This window comes from Heterocephalus glaber, unplaced genomic scaffold, assembly GCF_053883595.1.
Source record: "Heterocephalus glaber isolate CG9 unplaced genomic scaffold, H.glaber_assembly_v1.0 deba00001760, whole genome shotgun sequence".
Classification (NCBI taxonomy): domain Eukaryota; kingdom Metazoa; phylum Chordata; class Mammalia; order Rodentia; family Bathyergidae; genus Heterocephalus; species Heterocephalus glaber.
This window is the reverse complement of record NW_028258457.1, coordinates 1,395,772-1,402,339: the sequence shown is the minus strand read 5'-3', so window position 1 is coordinate 1,402,339 and position 6,568 is coordinate 1,395,772.

Below are 6,568 nucleotides of genomic sequence, written 5' to 3'. Positions count from 1 at the left end.
AATTTTAAGACTTCCTCTGAAGCTACAGTAATCAAGGCAGTGTTGGTGTAAGGAAAGACATATAGATCAATGGGATAAAACAGAGAATCTAGAAATAGAACCACACATATATGGTCCACTGATTTTTGAAAGATTATTTAACATTAACATTTTATAGAACATAGACTCAACTCAAGAGCAGAGGAGGGTCAGGGATTTAGCTCAGTGGTTTTGCCGCCTGCTGCACAAGCGCAAGGATCCGAGTTTGATCCCCAGTACCAAAAAAAAAAAAAAAAAAGAGCAGAGGAAAAGATAATGTTTTCAACAAATAGCACTAGAACACCTGGTATCTGTATGTAAAAAATTAACCTCAACCCTTTATTTCCATACATAAAAATAACTTGAAAGGATCTATGAACCTAAATGAGAGACTAAAACTATAAAACTTTAAGGAGAAATTATAAGGGAAAATGTTTATGAATTTAGGGTAGGCAAGAACTTCCTAGGATACAAAACACACGAGGTAGCCCGTCGGAGGCAGCCTGCGTGGTGGTACCGGCCGGTGAAGAGACACCGTCAGCCAGCCAGCGGGCAGCGCGCCTTCCCTGGCCTCCGCAGTAGGCAGCAGGAAATAGAAGAAAAACTCATGGAGGAAGAAACAGCACGAAGAGTGGAAGAATTGGTGGCCAAAGGGGTACAGGAAGAATTGGAGAAAAGGAAGGATGAAATTGAGCGAGAAGTTCTCTGAAGGGTGGAGGAAGCCAAACGCAACACGGAAAAGCAGTTGCTGGAAGAACTCGGGCGACGGAGACAAGCGGAGCTTGCAGCACAAAACCCTGGAGAGGAGGAAGAACGTGCAAAACGTGAGGAGCCAGAGTGAATACTAGAAGAAAATAACCGAAAAGTTGCAGAAGCACAAGCAAACTGGCTGAAAAACAGTTGAGAACTGTTGAAGAACAAAGAAAGATTCACGAGGAAAGGATGAAACTAGAGCAAAAACGGCAACGGCAGCAAAAAGAACAAAAAATTATCCTGGGCAAGGGAAAGTCCAGGCCAAAACTGTCCTTCACATTAAAATCCCAGGATTAAACTGCAAACTCTGAACTTTTTACAAAGAAAAATGGAAGAACTTTGTATGGTAGCTTCGTGTTGAATTCTTTTATTATTATTATTATTATTATTTTAATTTGGAAAATCTGGAAAATTAGCTTGTTCTAATAAGGGCTATGCTCTGCAATCCCTTTTATCCCCCCTTAACTTCCATTGTCAAGTCCTTATCAGATCACTGCTGTCTTCTAAAGAAAGTGATATATTTTTCATCTGTTTAGATTCTGTACTGTGGTCTGCGAAAGAGATCACTGTGAAACTATGGATGGTCTGATAAGGTTTTTACTGATCCACACCACTGACTTCAGAGTGATACTCTGTGCAATGCATCGCAATGCTGGTTCTGCTGACTTTTTGTTTTTTTATATATTTATTAAAAAATTAAAAGTTGGTCATTTACTGGAGAATTCCCGGGTTGTTACTGACCTGTGTGGTGTGCTGTTAGCCAGTGTCCCTTGGCACTGCTCTTGGCGATCCCGATACAGGTAAGAAGGTGGCCGGTCAGCTCAGATGACACAGCATACACAGTTCAGTGTTGTCTCTGTTCAGCTTGTTTTTATTTCATTGACAAAATCAAACCAGAATTCCCCACTGTGTAAATAAATGATTTTGCTGAATAAAGTCTTAAATTTTTTAAAAATGATGTATAAAAGACAAAAATTGATGAGATTCCATCAAAATTTAGAACTTTAAAAGATATCATTAAGAAAATGAAAAGTAGTCCTTAAACAGGACATATTTATAGTACATATAACCTATGACCAGAATATATAAAGAACTCTTAAAGCTCATTAATAGATAACCCAGTTAAAAAGTAGACAGAAGAATATAATAAATGGCCAGTACAGCCAAGGAAAGGTGTGCGACACTAGAATCAGAAAAATACTAATCAGTACAATAACAAGATCGTATTATACACTCATTAGGGAGATTAAGTTGTAAGTTTTAAAAGAACAAATGTCAGCTTAGGTGTGAAACAATTAGAACTTTCTAATGCTGCCAATGTGAATGTAAAATGATAAAACCATTTGGAAAACAATATAGAAATTTCTTGTATTACTGTTAAGAACCAACAGTTTTGTTCTTAAGGGTTTTTTTGTTTTTTTTGTTTTGGTACCAAGGATCAAACTCGAGTCCTTGCACTTGCACAGCAGGTGGCAAAACCACTGAGCTAAATCCCCGGCCCTGTTCTTAAGTTTTTACTTAAGAGAAATGAAAACACATGCTCACAATAGATTTGTACATACAGGTTGACTGTCCCTTATCTGAAATTTTTGGGACCAGAAGTGTTTCAGATTTTGGTTTGAAATCCACTTGATCTGCGAGGAGGATAGCTACTCCTGCTTTTTTGGGTGTTCCTGTCACATGGAGTATTGTTTTCCACCTTTTAACTTTCAGACTATGAGTTTCTTTTTGAATTAAGTGTGTTTCTTGTATGCAGCATATTGTTGGATCTTGCTTCTTGACCCATTCTGCCAGTCTTCTTTCTTTCTTTTTTTTTGGTACCAGGGATCGAACTCAGGACCTTGCATTTTTGAGGCAGGCAGTGGCACCACTGAGATAAATCCCTGGCCCAGTCTATTTCTTTTGATTGGTGAATTGAGACAATTAACATTGATAGTTATAACTGATACATATTGACTTATCATTGCCATGACTCTTTCTTTTTGTTGGATTCTCCCCCTTTGCATTTCATTTCTTGTTGTTCCTGACAGATTCATTCTGCTGGGCTTCCTGGGGTTATGATCCTTGTTGTCTTTTCTTAGGATATTGTCTAAAAGTTTTTGGAGTGCTGGTTTGGTATTCATGAAGTTCCTAAGGTGCTCTTTATCATGAAAGTATCTTATTTTTCTGTCAATTTTGAAAGATAGTTTTGCAGGGTACATCAATCTGGTTTGGAGGCTGTTTTCCTTTAGGGCTTGAAATACATCCCTCCAATCTCTTCTTGCCTTGAGGGTTTGTGTTGAGAAGTCTGCTGTGATTCTGATGGGCTTTTCTTTGTATGTGATTTCTTTTCTCTAACTGCTTGTAGAATTTTGTTCTTCTGTTGGGTTTCTGGAATCTTAACTATTACATGCCTATGTGTAGATTCTTTTTGATCAAGGCTATTTGGAGTCCTATATGCCTCACTTATTTGTATGTCAAGTTCTTTTCCCCTGCTTGGGAAGTTTTCTGCCATTACTTCTGTGAACAGTTTTTTTTATGTCATCGGCACTCTCTCCTGTTTCTTTGTTGACTTCAGTCAGCCTTCTGTTATGCTTCTTTGCATCGTCTAGCAGCTGCTGGATTGATTTCTTGTGGTTCCTTACTATTTTAAAGAAATTTTTCTTTTCCTGGTCACTAATTGCAATCTTATCTTCTTCTTCTTCTTTTTTTTTTTTTTTTTTGCAATCTTATCTTCTATATCTGAAATTCTGTCCTCATATTTGCTCATTCTGCTGCGTAAACTTTCAATGGAGTTTTTAATCTCCTGGAAATCTGTTTGCATCTCTTTTAAGGATTCCATTTGTTTCCTATGTTGAGATTCCATCATGTTCCTCGGCTCCTCTATATTTTTTTAATCTGTGTCCACTCTAGATTTATTAATCATGTCTTGCACTGTGGCCACAATCTCTGCTGTTATCTGAGAAATTATTTCTGATTTCATTTATTCTAGATCCTCTTTTGTTGGCAGTTCAGGGAGTTCCAGGTGGTTGAGTATCAGATTGTTCAATCTTGTTGCCCTTTGAGGTTGCCTTAGGTGATCTGGAAGTCGAGTTTTGACTTGTTTACATGTCTTCTCATTCCAATAGATGCAGCCCCCTGTGCCTTTGTTGAGGCAACTTTTTGCTTACCCAGTGGCCTTCAATTCTCAGCAAGCCACCGAGCAGCCTTTTCTCTGCTGCTCACCAGTACCCTAATTCCTGGATTCAGAAAGGTGGCCTTCTGGATCCCTGAGCTGACCTGCTGTCTGGGAGGGCTTCTGGCTCGGGCCTGTGCACACCTGGGATGATATCGAGGAGTGCCTCTGGCTAGGACCTCTATGTAGCTGTTTTCTGGAAGGGCCTTTGGCTGGGGGCTATGCACCCCAGTTCTTGTTGTGTGAGCAAGCTTCTGGCTAGGGTCTTGCACACTTACTGACGGTATGGGGCAAACCTCTGTCTGTTGCTTGTGTGCCTGTTCAGCTCTTTTCCAGGTGGGCCCTTGGCTTGGGCCGGTGTGCCCCGGCCTCTGGGGTCAGGGTGGAGCCCTGGCTGGGATCTGCTTGCAGCCGCACCGCTCTGGTCCACACTGCTGCTCCCCCAACTAAGATTGGCTGGTGTGCCTTTATTGCAGAGATTTTCTTCACTTTTCTGGTGGGCTTTAATTTTCATCAAGGGGCCTCAGAGAGGCCCTCTTTCTGTTGTTCACTTCTGCTCTATCTTTTCAAGCTCAGAACAATGTCCTTTATGATCCCTGCAACTCCAAGGTGTGGATCCAGGTAATGGCTTGGCACATTCACTGGTGTGTGTGTGTGTGTGTGTGTGTGTGTGTGTTGGCACCCTTGAAGCTCACCTCCTCGGTGCTGTGGGGGGGCTCTGCTCCTCGGTGCTCTGGGGTGGTGGTACAGCAGCCCAAGAGGCTCACCTCCTCGGCATTGGGCATGGTCTTGCTGTGTAGTTCAGGCTGGCCTTGAACTCACTATGTAGACCAGGCTGGCCTTGAACTCATAGTGATCCTCCTGCCTCAGCTTCCCAAGTATGCACCACTACATCCAACCTCTATAATCTTCTAAGCATGTATAAAGGAGCTGGGCATATTGGCACATGCATGTCACCCCAGCACCTGGAAAGCTGAGGTAGGAGGATCACAAATTGGGGACCAGCCTGGGCAATTCAGCGACTAGTGAGACCCTGTCAAAATTTTTAAAAGGGGGGTGGGGACAGAGCTCAATTCAAAGGCTCCTGGGGTTTAATTCCCCGTACAAAAAAAAAGTCCTAGCTCTAACCTCCCAAGGCACCCTCTCTGCATCTCCCCTGTCTGCCCAAGCACTCAGGTCATAAACTCTGACTCATCTGTTCCCAGGATTCCATTTCCAGCACATTGCTTTACCCTTGAAATCCTCCTAGAATCCCCTTCCCCTGCCGCACCTCCCACCTGCACCCATGCAGTTGCTGCCCCAGTCCCTGGCTTCTGCTCCAGGCCTCCTTACTGTGTCACCTGCAGTGGGCAGAGGGTGCCTGTGAGCATCTGAGTCAGGTCCTCCTTGCTCTAACCAAGAACCTTCCATGGCTCCCACTTCACAGCCCACCAGGCCAGCATGCTCTGCCCATCTCCTCCTTATCCTCACCTACCCCCACTGTTCTGTTCATGTATTCCTTCTACCTGCACAGTCCTCATGGCTCCACTGCCTAGTGAACTTTGCAAGGGTGTCCCCAGCACCTAGCACAGTGCTGGGCCTCAATAGGTGATCAATAATGTTCACTGAGGGCTGGGGATTTAGCTCAGTGGTTCTGCTGCCTGCCTTGTAATCGCAAGATCCTGAGTTCAATCCCCGGTACTAAAAAAAAAAAAAGTTCGATGATGACTGAACTCCACACACACACACAAAGGGAGCAGTTGAAATTAATCCCTACTCTCACTCTATCCTCCCAGCCCAATTCTAGGAGTACTTTATCTTTTTTTTTTTTTTTTTTTTCCGTACAGGGGCTAAAACCCAAGGGCATTCTACCAGGAACAGTGAGTACTTGGGAGGCTGAGCCAGGAGGATTGAAATTTTGAGTCTGCCTGAACAACTTAGCTAGACCTTGTCTCAAAATAAAAAACCAGAAGGGTCTGAGGGTGTTGCTCAGTGGTGGAGCCCTGTCCAGCATGTGTTGAGCTCAAGCTCCATCCCCAGCACCACAAAACAACCACCTAACTCAGGCATCCTAAGGCCTGGGCAGATTCACCACCCAGTACCCCCTTGCTTCTGCTTCCAGGGCTGGGCCATTCCTGTTCTCATTACCATTCTGTTTATCTGGCCCAATAACAAGGGGGCACCCTTGATTTTTGTTGTTCTTTTGTTTTTTGAGACGGGATCTCACTAGGTAGTTCAGGCTGGCCTTGAACTCACTATGTAGCCCAGGCTGGCCTCAAACTCATGGTGATCCTCCTCCATCAGCTTCCTAAGTGCTTGGATTACAGGCATGTACCACCATGCCCTGCTCTAAGGGGCCCTCGAGGAGGCTCCAGGTCCACCTGCCTGCTCTAGGACACTATCGATGGCACCCATGGTGTTGGCACCAAGCAGCTGGTGAGGGTGCTCTGTCAGGGAACAAGGAAAGGAAAGGACTGTGAACTGGAGGACTCAAGGTCCCCACCCCAGGGCGATCTCTAACGTGGGGCCATCGTTCAGGGGCCTTCAGGAGCCTGGCAGGGGGACACCAAATATGGCGGGCAACCAGAGCCCCAAGGCAGGGTGGGACAGTGGCCGAGGGGTGCACCGGTGCTACTGGCTCAGAATATGGGGCTCCCAAGATGC